Source organism: Eptatretus burgeri, chromosome 9, assembly GCF_056783735.1.
Source record: "Eptatretus burgeri isolate ZD-2024b chromosome 9, Ebu_testis_v1, whole genome shotgun sequence".
Classification (NCBI taxonomy): Eukaryota; Metazoa; Chordata; class Myxini; order Myxiniformes; family Myxinidae; genus Eptatretus; species Eptatretus burgeri.
In genome coordinates, this window is record NC_140969.1 from 104,810,087 (window position 1) to 104,825,266 (window position 15,180).

The window sequence follows — 15,180 nt, forward strand, 5'->3', positions numbered from 1 at the left end:
CCGCTCGGTATCCGCAGAACGGAGCGAGCCGCGTACGTGGCTCGTTTCCAAGCAGCTCCCGTTGAGGTACAACCTCGCGGTAGACTTCCTGCACGAATAATTAGGTAAATTGACAATTCGGCGATCGGACCCTGTAGCGTGCTGGTAGAGTACTGACAAGGCTATGCTGTGCTTAAAAACACACCCGGAGCTGGATTTCGGCGTTGTTCCGAAAGCTGCAAATAAGTTTGCTCGTTCGGTGGGCGCGTGCGGCGATTGGGCTGAGGCGGTCGTCCCGCACGCCGAACGGGCGGAAAACTACAACAATATATATATTGCATCATTTGCGAAAAATTATTCTGCCTATCGATTTTTAAGTGTACATTTTTTGTATAACCATCATCAAATTAAGTTATAAATGGGCTAATCTCAGTTTTTGCATATTTTGCAGTAAGCATGGCGACTGAAGATCGAAAGGAGTTCCGAAAATACTGTTGCGATCCGTTCAGCTGCCATAAAACGAAATAACTAAAAGATCTTCGCAATGTGTCAAATGATATGTTGATGAAATTTTCTTCAAACGTGAATTAAGATGACAGACTTTGTACTTCGTGCAGAAAAAAAACTCAGTTGTCACCAGAGCGTATTGAAGAATCATCTTCGACCAGTTCGAAATTATCATCAGAAGGTACTATCGAAGGCATTGAAGAATCTATTTCGACAGATGAGGATGAGGAGGTTTTTGAGCGAGAAGCAGAAGTTGACCTATTAAACCAGTCGTTATCGATGATAGGCAAAAGCTCATTCGACAAACGAAAGGCGGAAAGGAACTCAGGGTACGTTCCTGAAAAGCGAAGTAAAGTGGAAGATTCTGTGCGAATGAAATTAGAACTAGTTGCTGGACCAAGCACTGCGGAGAAAACACAAAATACAGCGTCAAAATGTGATGAAAACTGCATGCCAGAGGTGATCAAAAGCCTGAAAGAAAAATACGTTGTTTTGAGCAAATACGTATACTGACAATATTTGCTCGGAATATGAGCATCAGTGGGATGATGAGTGAATTCAGTTGCTCCCAAAGAATGGCTGTGAAAGCCAAAAATTGAGAAAGAAAATGGTATGCTATCGTCTCCAAATCCCAAACAGGGTAAAATATTGCCCGACGAAGTGAAATCCACCGTAACCGAATTTTACCAAAGTGATGAAGTCAGCCGAATAATGCCGGGAAAAAAAAGTACTGTGTGGTGGTCAGGAATGAACATGGAAAAGACAAAATCCAAAAGCACCTGGTACTAAACAATCTCAAGGAACTGTTTCAGAAATTCAAAGAAAAGAACCCTGGCTTGAAAGTTGGATTCTCGAAGTTCGCCATGCTCTGTCCCTCGGAGTGTGTCCTGGCCGGTTCAGGCGGTACACACAGTGTATGTGTATGTACGATACATCAAAATGTGAAACTCATGATGTTTGGTTCCAAAATTCCACAGACAGCCAAACTTCCTTGCTATCATCATGTGATAGCACGCATAGTCTGTAACCCAGCACAACCGGCATGTTATTTCAGAACTTGTGAAAATTGCCCATCAATTGAAGACTTCAAAACCGAGCTACTGAGTGCTTATGAACTCGAGGATATTGATGAAATTCAGTTTAAACGGTGGACATCCACCGACAGATCTGAACTGAGCTCCATGGTCCTGCCTTTGGAAGAATTCATTAATCAATTCTGTGAACGTGCGGTGAAATTAGTGAGACATGACTTCATTGCCAAGGCCCAAATCTCAGTATCTGAAAAATAAGAAAGACGAAATCGCTGAAGGAGAATTTGTCATTATTGGAGACTTCTCAGAGAACTATTCGTTTGTCGTACAGGATGCGGCCCAAGGATTCCATTGGAACTGCTCTCAAGCGACAATTCACCCCTGGGTTTACTATTTCAAATCGGACGATGGCAAATTAAACCACGATTCGTTCACGATCATATCAGGATGCAATACTCACGACGTTGTCTCAGTCCACCTCTGCCAAAGAATGCTCATTCAACACTTGAAATCTAGCTTTAGAAATGTAAAGAAACTTTACTATTTCTCAGACGGTTATAGAATTGCCAATATAAGAATTGCAAAGCCTTCATAAACCTATGTCATCACAAATCAGAGTATGGTATTGACGCAGAATGGCATTTTTTTTGCCACAAGTCATGGCAAGGGCCCTTCAGTTGGCGTGGGAGGTACAGTCAAACGAGAAGCAACACGTGAGAGCCTGCGTAGACCTTACGACAGTCAAATTATTTCTCCAAAAGATCCTTTCGCCTTTGCTGAAAATGGTTTGAATGAAATGAAGTTGGGTTACGGGATCCAAGAGGCGTATGACGAGGAAGAACGAAATCTGGAAGAATGATTAAAAACGGCCAAAACCATAGCTGGAACTCAAAAACTTCATGCTTTCATCCCTATTTCTGAAACTGCTCTTCAAGTATGCAAATTCAACCTTAGCGAGGAACACCGTATCGCGTCAGCTATTTCAAAATCTACACCAACTTTTAACGGGAAACTCTCAGGTTATGTCACAGTGCACTATGAGGGAAAATGGTGGCTTGCTTGAATCATGGAAGCCTTTCAGGACACTCATGAAGTGAAAGTGAATTTTCTTCATCCAAACGGGCCCGCAAATAGTTTCTTTTTTCCTGACATTGAAGATCACTGCATTTTAGACATTTCTGATATACTTCTTTCCGTAGAACCAAAAACTGCTACAGGTAGAATCTACATAATCAGTAAAAAAAGAAACACAGCTGTCAAATAAAACATTGGTTGGCAAAAAAATCTTGACTATAATATGCTCGGAAAAACTCTTACTTGTACTGGTATCGCTTCCAGTTCTTGCATGTGCATGTGGAAAATTTAAGTACAATATACTGATATAGTGTATTGGAAATCTTGTGTTCAAATAGTGTGCTATGTATTGTGGCGTATTGTGTGTCCAGCACCCGAGACCTCGAACAATAAAACCATCATCACACTTGAACCCATTGAGATCCCATTTTCATTTATGCTGAGGTGTTGGAGTATATGAAGGGGTATTCTCACACGAAAAAAAATCGGGACCATCGGTTTGGCTGGGGAGCGGGGCCCAAGGTCAAAGGGCGCCCCAAACTATAACTTTTTGAATTACTGCTTCGGAGTAATTTTACTTTACGCGATTCGAAAGATCTCGCTTTTATGAGCATTTTGATACCAAGATCAGTCAAATCGGACCACTACAACCTGTGATATGGCCTCTGGAAGATTGTGGAGCAGCCGGGGCACCAAAATTTGGGGGGGCCCTAAAATGGACCCCGATGGGCCCACAGGTCTAAAAGTTGGTATTTTGAGTTTTTTCACCCAAGTGAATAAATGACCAATATATGGGGAGAAAATGAGGTATTAGTGTTGGGAGGGTGTGTACACTTGACATGGAATGCCCCATCATCCACATGATGGGTGGTGCCAATACTATCACCACTGCTGGATTGGGAACACCTCTTTTGAAGATGCCCGATCTTGCCACATCCGTTACGTGTGTACCGCCTCAAACAGCATTGGTGAGCCATATGATTTGCACCACACCGCCAACACAAGTTTTTGGGGGCTCTCGTTACCGATGAAGCAGGATTCAAACACACAACTGGTTTCGGTGGAGCCTCATTCTCGGGGTCAGACATCCGGGAACTTTGCCGACCCATAATGCAATGTCCGCATAGCAACGCTGGCGAAGGGGAAAACAAAGTACCTCGTTCGCTCGGATCGCCCTGCTATGCGTTGCAGCGGTGTATGAGCCGCTAGCGCTATCGCATGGCACTCGACTCGTACCTGTTACAAGTTTGTTTCTTTCGTAGCCTTTATTACACATTATTATTTGCAACAATGCCGAAAAGTTGCTGTATTTTTAGTTGTACAAATAACAAGGCAAACTTGAGGGGGAGCACTCGGTAGAGTGCAAAACCTCCGCCGCCAATACTGCTAGGTCACTCAAGTGAACCTGATATTATTATTTGCAACAATGCCGAAAAGTTGCTGTATTTTTAGTTGTACAAATAACAAGGCAAACTAGAGGGGGAGCACTCGGTAGAGTGCAAAACCTCCACCGCCAATACTGCTAGGTCACTCAAGTGAACCTGATATCCTATTCATTCAATTTGACGTCAACAGTGCTCACAGAGTTATAGTTTGCAACTTTCCCTTTTACATACTCAATTCATTAGTCATAACTAGATTCCTTGAGACAGAAATTGATTTTACGTTGGTATATCCACCTGAAGTTCCAAAATCAGCTGCAATTATAATTTTTTATAGACTGCACAAGAAGACAAGTGCTCCGCCTCTAGTTTTGTTTTTGTTTTTTTCCATCAAGCGGTTTCAGAGAAAATGATGTCCAATTTTGTTTCCTTTAATCCAATGTGGCTGCCATACCATGTTAGGGTTTTTTTTTTTTGTATACCTTGGTCGAGGCTCGTATGAGAGCTAACACACAACTCACAGCAAGGAGGCATGAGACAAGAGGGGCGGGAGTGGAAGGGACAAAACAGTGGGGAACAGACACATTAGGTGAACTGTGGAAGGGAGAGGGATGGGGATGGGACAGGGAACATGGCGAAGAGAAGATGGACATTTCAGGGACTTTCAGGAAGGAAAGTAGGAGAAATGAAGGAAGTGGGCTTGGGTGGATTATCGGGGGTAGAAAAGATCGAGGATTTGGATGGGGGAAGATAAGAGGTGGTGGTGAACAGCTGTTTTGAAAGCCTGGAGGGAAGAATGGGAAAGAATAGAGTGAGGAAGTTTATTCCAAAGGCGGGAAAAAGAGGAATGAAAGAGTGAAGATGAGCAGTGATTCGTGATTTTGGTAGTTTTACCAGAAGGGGTTGTTGGCGGACCTTGAGCGCCCTGCGGAAATGTGGTGGGGACAAATCGCAGAGAGAGCAGGGGGGCAAGGCTGGAGAGGAGTCGGTAGAAGACAGAAAGACCACCGACCAACCTGCGGTGATTGAGTGAGAGGCCCAAAGACTCAGCTTCATTGCGGGAGATGCCGATGATCTTAAATGCCCTGGTTTCGACAGCGTGAAGCCGAGAAAGGTGGAGGCAGGAGCACCAGCCCAGAGGGGAGAGCAGTACTCCATCAGGCTACGGACAAAAGCTTTGTAAGTGGTCAGGAGCTCAAGAGGGCCGAGGAAGGACTGAGCACGACGGAGGATTCCCAGTCGGCGACTGGCTTTTGAGGCGAGGTTGGAAATGTGACTTTCCCAGGAAAGGTCATGGCAGATAGTGAGACCTAGAAGCTTGAAAGAAAAGACTTCTTCCAGAGGATTGTTGAGAAAGTGGATGGGGGGGGTTTGTAAACGGTCCTTTCGAAGAGACATGGTGAGTGTGAGATTTGTCTGGATTGAAAGACATGTTCCACGTGTTGGACCAGTTTGTGATTTTATCCAGATCTGCAGTGAGTGAAGAAGCTGCTGCTTGCCGGTCTGAGGGATGACAGATGGTACGGCAGAGGGTGGAGTCGTCGGCAAAGAGAAATAGAGGATTTTCCAGAGAGTCCGAGAGATCATTGATGAAAACCAGAAAAAGAACAGGGCCCAGAACGCTACCTTGAGGAACTCCAGCCTGCACAGGAAGAGGGGATGAAAGAACTCCATTTAGGGCCACACGTTGACTGCGACAGGAGAGGAAGTCTGCGAGCCATGAGTGGAGATGGCCTTGAATACCATGGGAAGAGAGTTTGGTGAGTAGTGCAGGGTGCCAGACTGTGTCAAAAGCACGTGATATGTCCAGGGATACGGCTCGGATTTCCTGTCTGGCATTGAGGACCTCCATCCATTGATGGGAGAGCAGAAGCAGCATATCCAGGGTTGAGTGACCTGGTCTGAAACCAAATTGATGATTGGAAATCAAGCCATTGGAGAAGAGGAAGGATTTCATATCTGAGGCGATGATGGATTCCATCACCTTGCTGATGATTGGGAGAAGGCTGATTGGTCTGTAGTTATAGGGATCTGTTTTTGCACCTTTTTTATGCAGGGCAGTGATGTTAGCAGATTTCCAAGCAGATGGCAGATGGCAGATGACCCTGGGCAAATGAGAGGGTGAATAGTACAGAGAGAGGGTGAGCAAGAGCAGAAGAGCAGGCTTTGAGGACACGTGGGCTGATGCCGTCTGGACCGGTTGCAGAATCTGACTCGAGGTTTGAAAGCAAGCTCTCCACCTTGTCAGGAGAAAAGGATACAGAGTCCAGGGACAGTTGGGTGCGACTGGGTAAAGTGAGTAGAGATAGTGATGGGTTTAGGACACAAGATTTAGCTGCAAACACCGAGTTTAGACATTCAGCTTTATCACGTGTGGAATCAGCAGTGCGGCCATTTGAGGTAAGGGAGGGGATGGAGGGGGAACATACACCAGAAACAGATTTGATTAAACGCCACCAGGATTTTGAGGAGGGAGAGAGGTATGAGAGTTCAGACTTGAGATGAGAAAGATGTTGTTTTCTGGCTCTCCTGAGGGTAGATACACACTTGTTCCGAGCTTTGTGGAAAGAACTGAGATTGCCCTCAGTTGGGTTTGCTTTCCGTGAGGCAAAGGCAAGTTGTTTCAGGACAACTGCCTCGCCACAAGCTTCAGTAAACCAAGGGCGGGAGGAAGGGTAAGACAACTGAACACGAGAGGGGATAAATCTGTGCATGAGGGAGAGCAAGTTTCTTTGAAAGAATTCCCAGGATGAGTTGATGTTTGAGAAAGTAGTGATAGGAGACCAGTCTGTAAGTTTGATGGCTGCTCGGAGACCCTGCCAGTCGGCTTGAGTGAAATGCCAGACTCGACGGCGGTGAGGTGGTTCTCTGATAACAGCCAGAGAGATGTCCACTTTAACAAGGACGTGGTCAGAAGAACCAATTGGAGCGAAGGAAGAGCAGCAGATATTGTCAGGGAAATTTGTCAAAATCAGATCCAGAAGAGATGGAGTACCATTGGTTGAGATCCGGGTCGGGAAGTTGACCGATTGAGTCAGTCCCAATGAGTCGCAGAAAGCTTTTGCTGAGGTGCCATGGCAGGTGAGAGAGGTACCCACACCTAGCCAACTGGCGTGATGACAATTGAAGTCACCACATAAGAGGAAGAGAGTTTGGATGAGAAGATAGAAGATGGTCCATGTTTTCGGATAGTGAGGTGTAGATGGAGTCATCACTGTTCGGTGGACGGTACAGTACACATATAAACATGAGGTGGGAGTGGAGGGGAAGCCGAAGCCAGAGGTATTCCTGGGGGTGTGGGGAGTGAGAGCAGTGCATGGAGAGTGAGGAATAGAGTCTTTGATGAAGAGAGCAACACCTCCACCAGGACGAGGCTCAGGTCTGTCATACCGTAAGAGGGAGTAGCCAGGGAGAGATACTTGGGAATCAGACACGTCTTGGGAGAGGAAAGTTTCTGTTAGGCAGATAATGTCTGGTTTGTCAGTGGCAACCTGTATGGAAAGATCTGAAAGGTTTGAGCGAAGGCCCCGGATATTTGAGGTCCACACTTTTAATGAAGAGGAAGGGGAGGAGGCTTTGGGTGCAGGAGGTGGAGGGGGAGGGGGAGGGTAAGACAAGGGACGAGGGGGGCAGGTAAGGAGGGTTGCTGAAGGAGTGTGGGGTATTGCAGAACAGCGAGGGGAGGGGGCCGAATGAGGAGAAAAGGCTCTGTGGTGCTGGGGGAGAGGGGGACAAGAGACAAGGAAGAAGGCAGTTGAGGATTTGAGGAGGTGGAGTGAAGAGATGGAGGTGAGAGGGCAGTGGAGGGAGGCAGGTTGGTGGATGAGAGGGGGGGCAACTTTGAGAAGGAAGAGTGAGGGGGATGAAAGGTGGGAGAAAGGTGAGGGGGGGATTTTTGAGAGAGGTGAGAGGGAGGCTTGGAGGAAGAAGAGTGGGATGGTTGCTTTGAGAGTGAGAGTGAGGGGTGAGGGGGGTGAGTTGGCACTGAATTTGGAAAAAAAGAATGGTTGATGGAAAGCGAGCATCCATGGCAAACTGTGGTTTTTAAAAGTTTTAGGTCAGAGATGCGATTTAACACAATTCTTGAAGGGTGCAATGAAGGCGAATTCAGAGCATGGAGAGAAGAAGCGCTGTAATAGTTGGATTTTTTAGGCAAGGAATGAAGGAGAGCTCGAAATGAGAGCAGTCTGTTAAAATAGCAGAAGAGTAGTGCATTGTGAAACAGTAGAGTACCACATGTGTGAGAGAGGAAGATGAAGCATTATAAGATCGTTTTTGTTGTTAAAAAATAATGTATGAGAGAGTTCAACAGATTAGGTCATGGAAGTGTATAAAAAAAAAAAAAAAAAAAAAAAAAAAAAAAAAAAAAACGAGGAAGAAGACGAGGAGGAAGTTAAGAGGAAGAAGAAGAAGAAGCAGAATCGGGAGAAGGGGAGAAGGTGACCGTGTTGTTGTTGTTGTTGGGTGTATATATATATATATATATTTTTTTTGTTGTTAATATTAATATATGAGAGAGTTCAACAGATTAGGTCATGGAAGTGTATAAAAAAAAAAAAAAAAAAAAAAAAAACGGAGGAAGAAGACGAGGAGGAAGTTAAGAGGAAGAAGAAGAAGCAGAATCGGGAGAAGGTGAGCGTGTTGTTGTTGCAGGTTTTTTTTTTTTTTTTTTTTTTTTTTTTTTGAGATAAGAAAGAGATTAGTTGAGAGAATGGGGGATGTTTGGAAAGTGGGGAGGATCAAAATTGAAGGTAATGGGGAGGATAGAAAATGAAGGTAATGGGGAGAAAAAACAAACAACAAAAAAAAACGATCGAACACCGAGTGGAACCGGTAGGCCTCAAGCCTACGCCTAGGCCTCAAGCACAGGTAAGAACGTCGACAAAAATACTCACAAAATAGCACGATTTTTGAAACAAAACCGAACTAGCAACACACAGTAACATGTAGGTGAGAAAATTAAACAGTTAAAACGGGACAAATAACAACCGGAAACTTAGCTTTGAGAAGTCAGCAGGGATCCCCAAAGGAGACCTCTCGCTGCTCAAAACCGGAACCGGAAGGGTTAGCGGCCATATTGGATTTTGGACCAAGTCGAAAATCTAATGGCATGATCCTTGGACCATACCTAATCCCCCCACCAAGTTTCGTCGAGGACTTTTTCCGTAATACTGTTCACAAGCAAACAAACAAACAAACAAACAAACAGAAAGGGGTGAAAACAGTAACCTCCGATCTTCGATGGAGGAAGTTAAAAATTCAGAACTCTCCTTTTATCTCATACCAAGTCGGGCGACTGAACCAGAGAGGTGAATCCTGTGGCTTAGAGCCATGAGACAAAAAATTTGTGGACTTCCAGTGATCAGTAGTTTTTCATTGCCTCATGTGTAAACACTCCTGAGATTAAAAAGAAAAATATATTTAGTGGTTAGTTATTAAAATAGTACCAGGGCAATTAAGCAATGGTACATCACGCAAAAACATTAATGCCTTGGCCCTTGATTGCCATTAATAGGATTAGAATTTGCAAACTAAATGCAATGACAATGTGTCGGCCTTTCCTTTAAGTTCACCGCAGTCTTGTCCTCAGCACAGGTGCTTCAACTCAGCAGCCACAAAATATAGCCACGCACTGCAACATCATTACAAAACGTAGAAACACACAGGCACACATGCTCACTCACATACGGCAACGCTCATAGGCATAGCCATACACATAATTAAAATCAGGGATAAGACAGAATTTATACAACATGAATGTGAGCAATATTTTAATCATTCATTGACATTCTTGCTGGGTCAGCGAGTGACCCACAATTAGCACAGATGACTCAACGTCACAGTACAGACAAGGCAGGTCAATTAAAACTATTACTAACTAGCCACGTCAGATCAGGAGTTCATAAATAATTGAAATAATATATTAACACTCCAGTACAGTAATATTTGATAATACACAGTTAAAACTTGGTTTAAAATTGAATCAAATACCTGGTGTCTTGACTAGATATGTGGACATACGTCTGGGTATGGCACGTTCGGCCATTCCTTCGGGTTGTCGATCCACGAATCACCGGGGTACTGTTAGGGGCAAGAATCAAGCCCAATTAACTGTATTTTGGCTCGATATCTGGCCAATGCATCAGGCCAAAAAAAAAAACATTTGTTTCCTCTTGCATGGCCAAAAAAAAAATTGGGTAGGTTGGTAGGGAATTTTTTTTTAACAATTTTTTTTGCCATGAATACATTCATGTAACTCGATTAAAAATGTTTATTTTCCTTCATATAACTAAAAAAGATATTGCACCACCATCACCATCACACCGCTACCACCACCACCACAATAGGTGAAACTAACAGTGAAAAGACTGATCCACAAAGCAGTCCTCACGCGCGTTTGACTCGGGCGCCGCCATTTTGAAACTCTCACTGACGTAACACGCGGGATTCAAAATGGCGGCGCCTGAGTCCTAATTGTCAACAAAAATCGTAGGGTCGCATATAAAAGCAATGGGTCGGTAGGAAACTGGAAACAAACTCCTTTTTTGTTTAGCCTCGCCTGACAAATGTTCTATATATTGATATGACATTGCAAACACTTGAGTGAACACAATGTATCAACAATTTATCTGAAATACATCGACAGAAGAAAACAAATCACTCGGCTTTGCGCGCAAGTAAACCACGATATACGGGCGTCTGTGATCGGTGCTGCATTTGTTTTCCCCTTTGCCAATATGGCGGTCGCATTACCAAGCGAAGTCACGTGACTGTAACGTATGTCCAACCTCAAGAATACGAAGATTGAGCAAACTTATTTACAGTATCTGCACTTGAAGAGTTCTGGCTCTTAGAACGACATCTCCTTCAGGTTTTCTGCAGGCGTCATCCACACCTGTGCAATCTTCAGTTTTTCCTAGATCATGGTCGTCTTCTTGAGCAAGGAGTTTTCGTAGGATGACGTCATGATTTACCCCAATCACAAAAAGTCTCGGAGCATCTCATCAAGCACAGCACCAAACAGACACGGTTCTGCTAAACGGCGCAGATCAGCGATAAAACGGGAAATGTCCTGATTTTCCTGGTGAGTATGTGAATAAAACTTATCCCTTGATATGATTGGACCACCTTTCGGCTTGAAGTGGAGCTTGACGAGCCCACAGAGTTCTTCATACTAGTGCGGGCCCGTAGGTGCGTAAACGACGACTGGATTGGGGCATTTTTTCACACCCCCTCCCCCCTCTCTCGTGCCAGTACCCTCTCTCGTGGGTGAGGCGTGCCAGTATGTGCAGCTTCGTTCCTTCGCTCTTGTAAACGAAGACTGGATTGGGGCATTTTTTCAATTAGATCGGACCAACCGTATCATAAATGGCCATAACTTGGGAAACATACTCAGGTCTCCAGCATCAATTGTGACGTCATATCAAACGAAGAAGAATTGTGACGCCGCCTCTCTCTCGCCCCCCCTAGTCTCGCCCCTCCTCTCTCACCCCTCTCACCCGCCACCTCCTCTCTTGAATTGTGACGTCCCCTCTCCCTCACCCCCCTCTCTGTAAATGTATTCACAAAAAATAAATAAATAAATAAACCTTAATTGTGACGTCAAATAAACTCCCCCTAGTCTCGCCCCTCCTCTCTCCTCCCTCCGCTCTCGCCCCTCTCTCTCTCGCTCCTACTCTTACACCTCCTCTCCTGCCCCCTTCTCTCGCATTGTGACGCCCCCTCTCTTGTCCCTTCTCTCTCGCCCCCCCAAACCTTGGGATTAATTAATAATTTGAACAATTAATTCAAACCTTGGAAAAGAACAGCTTTCAAACCCTGGGAAACAGCTGAAACAGATGAAGAACGATATCAAACCTTCAAAATGCACATTTTTCTCAGCGTAAATTGTCCCCAGCATCAATTGTGACGTCATATCAAACGAAGAAGAATTGTGACGTCAATCGTGAAAAAATAAATAAATAAATATTAATTGTGACGTCATAGCACCGTGTCTTGTCATTGGTTGACAGATAAATGGCCGTAACTTGGGAACCGCTTAATATCAAACCTTGAAAAGGCACATACTCAGGTCCCCAGCGTCGATTGTGACGTCATACCAAACAAAGAAGAATTGTGATGGCAATCGTGCAAAAAAAAAAACCCCATTAATTGTGACGTTATTCGTGACGTCATATCAACGTGTCTTATCATTGGTCGACAGATAAATGGCCGTAACTTGGGAACTGCTCGTCCGATTGATATAAAACCTCGAAAAGGCACATCCGCGGGTCCCCAGCAATATTCCTGGAAAGTTTCAATCAGATCGGACCGGCGATCGTCGAGAAACGGTGGTCGCAGACAGACAGACAGACACACACACACATACAGAGATTGCTGGAATTATAGATAGATGACTCGTCGGTCGGTCACCATGGTGACGGCAGGTTTTTGACGAGTCCGTGCACCTTCTGCCCACACACAGTCAACAACACAGCACGACGACGACGACGACGGACGGCATCACCAACAGCCGCCATGTTGTTTCTCACGAAATCCTGATCAAGCTTCTCGACGAAATCCGCCCAATCCTCCCCATCGGAGTATTCATGGAGAATGCAGAGTCGCGATCGAGACAAGGACAGTTTTTTTTTTTACCTCGTCACCACTTGGGATGTCGTGATGTACAAACAATAAGAACGATCACGACGCATTCAGCTTCACGAAGGTTTTGTTGACGACACTTGGCGCCATTACTGGTCCGGCGCGTCGCGCATGCGCACACGGCACTCCGGTCAAACCCAAGAAAGGACAACAAATCACACTCACCTTCACCGGTGTACTTTGTAATGCGAGAAACACCTTCAGTGGCTTTTCCCGCCATCGCAGGCCTGCGGGCTTCGTGACTCGTCTTCCACCTCAGGGCTCGATTTGACCTCGAAGGAAAACCTCGTGTTCAGAACCAGAGCACGATGTACATACAGCACGTGCACCTTAAGAACCGTTCAAACCGGAACATCACGGTCTCCTTGGTTATGGGGTTCTTCTTCTTCCTCCTCATCTTCTTCTTCTTCTTCTTCGTTTCGAGCTAAATGAAGGCATTGTGAAGATTTTCCCGCCAGGTCCACACTGACGAGTCGACACATCCAAATTAGGTGCGTTATGCACGTTTTGATCATCTTGGGAATGTGATTTCGTTTAATGAAAAGCCGTTGGACAGGGTTTGTGAATTTGCCATGAAGTGGGTCCAACTTGATGGAGTTGAGGAGAAAGTGTCCGGACAAGGGCGACTCTTGTTTCATCAAAATCGGTGTTTGACTTTCCGTGTCAACCCATCAATGGTTCTCCTGGTCGATCTGTTACATCCGTTTTCCACACAACCAAACAGGAAGGGACAAATATTCTCCGAAAATATCTCGCTTTTTGGAAATCACGTTTCATAATCACATCAGAAACGAAGAAACTTAAACATTAAAATAAATTCACCTTTAGAATATTTACAATAACATCGCCATACACCGCCCCAAGTGATGTACTTCATGGAGGTCACGTGTCAGACCCGATGTGGAGGGGAGGTGGGGAACTGACCGGAAACATGAGGGGATTTCCCCGGTGTGATGTCATACTCCCCCCCCTGCTCATTTCAACAATCCACAATAGCCCCCTTCGGCAAACCTCAAGTCAACAATCCCTCATTCGTCCTTCGATCCGTCTGCATCCCTCTCCATTGCCACTCTATCCGTGCATTCTCTTACGTCACGTGTTCATGGCACAAAGCACGACAATTGATATTCGTGGCCCATGCGACGGCGCCTCTCACGTGACACAATGGAGCACTGCACAGAGAAAGTTTGCACGTGATGGGGAGGGGCTGGGGACGCTCGTGGTCGTGACCACGGAATGACGTGGAAGTTTGCGTCGTGGACACGCCCACATCGGATGCGCACCAATGAGGAGGAGGCTCGCACGAGACGAAATGGGAAAAGAGATCCTGTGAGGAGGAAGGTGCTGGAGCCGGTCCTCATCCTCGTCAGAGAGAGCCATATCGTGGGGGGGGAAAGAGGACAAGCTTGTGTGGGACAAATCGCCTCAGAGCTTGTCCTTGTCCTTGTCCTGGTCCAAAAAGCTTTTCTGGTGAGGGACAGAGAGGTGTGCAGAGAGTATTGTTACGTTTGTGGAGGTAGATGGAGGAATCCCATTTTGAAGATGGGATTTATAGTATAGTATAGCATGGTGTGTGGACGGGTCGTAGACATCTTGATGTAATTTAAGGAGGGAAAACTGAACTTAAGATTGTTACATGTCACCACATGGGGGGTGGTGTTGTGCTAACTAGGTAGGGTCTTAGGCTAGTTTCTCCCAGGATGTGATTGCCCCATCCATCCATCCATCCATTGGGACCATACTCTGTGTAGAGCATTGGTGGTGCCGAAGCAGTCTCCTTGGCAGGTCGCCACTTCGACACAGGATACCAGCGTGCTGGCATCATTTCGCCGACCTCACAAGGTTGACAGGCAGAGTCAACCCCACCTGGTATTAATTCAACAGCAGAGTGGGATTTGAACTCAGGATCCTGGGATTCCAAGCCCACCACCCAACCATTAAGCCAACACCAGGCATGTGATTGCTCCCAGTGACCCTTTCCGACGATTTTTTTTACATTTACAAGGCCGGCCATGAAGAATCATATACAACTACAACAACAACAACAACAACAACAACAACAACAACAACAACAACCAGCAGACTAAACCCTCCTCCCAGGAAACGTAACCAGCAGGCCACGCCCCCGAGGATGATGATTGGTCGGGGTGACATCATGGGGAGAAGGTTCCAGAGGAAGGATGGTTGAAAGAGAACAGTCGGCCCTCCAGTCTCTTCTGGGCACAACAAGAGAGCTGCCCGATTCTCGTTGTGGTGCTGGTGCGAATTTGTTCACGTGCTGAAATAAGGTGCTTGCCGTTGTCGGTTCGGCCGGGCCCAGAAGAAAGCCAAGACTGCGCCAGCAGTCACTCCTGCTCATCTCTTATCTCACAGCCTTGGCAGTCGTTCCTGTGAATTTTGCATGGCAGAAACGGAGCTGGGACATTGGAGAGGACTTGCCTACAGGGTCTAGATGCTTCAGAAATGGAGCTGCTCATCCAGGGCACTATATTGCCACTCCACTGCCCATCTTCCCCATCCTGCTCCACCCCACCCTCCTCCACCCCCCTCTAATTCCCAGTAGA

At 45.7% G+C, this 15,180-nt stretch overlaps 1 protein-coding gene across 6 annotated transcripts in view; it reads right to left on the reverse strand.

The window, feature by feature from the left end:
* The window catches only part of LOC147020826 (ubiquitin carboxyl-terminal hydrolase 17-like protein 5), a 69,485-nt gene extending 56,214 nt beyond the window's left edge, over positions 1-13,271 (reverse strand). For 2 of the 6 annotated variants that reach the window (XM_085896464.1, XM_085896465.1), the window contains exons 1-2: positions 12,782-13,271; positions 9,965-10,054 (exon numbers count right to left, since the gene is read on the reverse strand). The gene's annotated coding sequence lies outside the window, so the exon portion shown is untranslated. Of the gene's footprint in view, positions 1-9,964; positions 10,055-12,610; positions 12,738-12,781 lie in introns of those variants that run through there. The other 4 variants (XM_085896467.1, XM_085896468.1, XM_085896469.1 and 1 more) reach the window with 3 other exon arrangements.
* Between the last annotated feature and the right edge of the window lie 1,909 nt (positions 13,272-15,180).